Below are 1,236 nucleotides of genomic sequence, written 5' to 3'. Positions count from 1 at the left end.
ACAAACAATGGTCGCATTTTCAAAAAAGTCCAGAGTTTCAAAATTGTTTGTGTTTTGAAAAATTGTTTGGGATTTCAAAAGAATTAATCAATTTTTAAAATTTGTTAACAGTTTCAAAATATGTTTCACTTTTTAAAAAGTTACTTTGCAATATCATTTTGGGCCTTTGCATGAGCTCAAACTGTGAAGCTGGACGTCGAGAAATCTGTATGCTTTTGATTTCCATTATTAATAAGGAGCAGAGCAGGAAGGAAACGACCGCCCAATACGGAAGATCTTAAACAACCGCGTTGCAAATTTGCCAATATAGCACGCTTGTTCAAGTGGTCGGTCCGTTTGCATGACAACATGTGTTCGAGTCCGACTACTTCCTAATATTTTTGGATTTTTCACTGTTTCACTGCTACAGAGACTGATTGCTGCTGGCCCGGCCCAGTTGACCTTTCATGTAGGCCGGGCTTGTACGGATCGTACATACACAGGTTCTCTATAATTATAAAAAATCCCGAATATTATGTATCGGCGTGGATGTAGAAAGACCATTCTACCCTTTATTATGAAGGAGTATGGAAAGATCTCCTTCGTTGATGTGTTTAGGGGGTTGTACCGAAGTAGAAGTGTTAAAATTAACGATAAAGCTAAATTCCTGCCGATTGTTCGTTAGCGACAGGCACGCACGCCACGCCTTGATTGCTGTTGGATGCGCATCGAACGATCCCGCGAAAGCCCAGGTTTTCCGAGTTTTTCACCCATTCCCGCACATCCCGGCCTGCAGTGCGCTATGCAAGCCCATATTCTCGTCCACTCCCGCACATCACGGCATGCAGTTCCATTTTTAGCGCTTGCCATATATGCTAGTTCTGTTTTCTCACCACACATCCCTTTTTTTCTCCTGTAAGGACTTTATTGGGTGATAAAAATCATGTGTTATAGGGGATTTGAACCCTGGTCATTTGGTACATAAACTAGCCCAACAACCAACTCACCAAGTTTATTTCTTGTCCCGATGGAGGAAGTTTTTGAAGTTGACTTTTCTTGTGTAATCTACTAGAACAGAAAAACATATGCAAAAATACAGGATTTTTTTTAGAAAAGGAATTACACACATTTGTTGGTTTGGAAGCATGGTGTCTTGATAAGCAAGTTGGTCCAACAACAACCTCTCCTCTATGAGGGGGTATATTTCATGGTATTTTGTGCAACATAGACATGATAACATATGTACAAATATGGTGG

The sequence above is a fragment of the Triticum dicoccoides genome, chromosome 2B (genome assembly GCF_002162155.2).
Source record: "Triticum dicoccoides isolate Atlit2015 ecotype Zavitan chromosome 2B, WEW_v2.0, whole genome shotgun sequence".
NCBI classification, from domain to species: domain Eukaryota; kingdom Viridiplantae; phylum Streptophyta; class Magnoliopsida; order Poales; family Poaceae; genus Triticum; species Triticum dicoccoides.
This window is presented reverse-complemented; position numbering follows the sequence as displayed.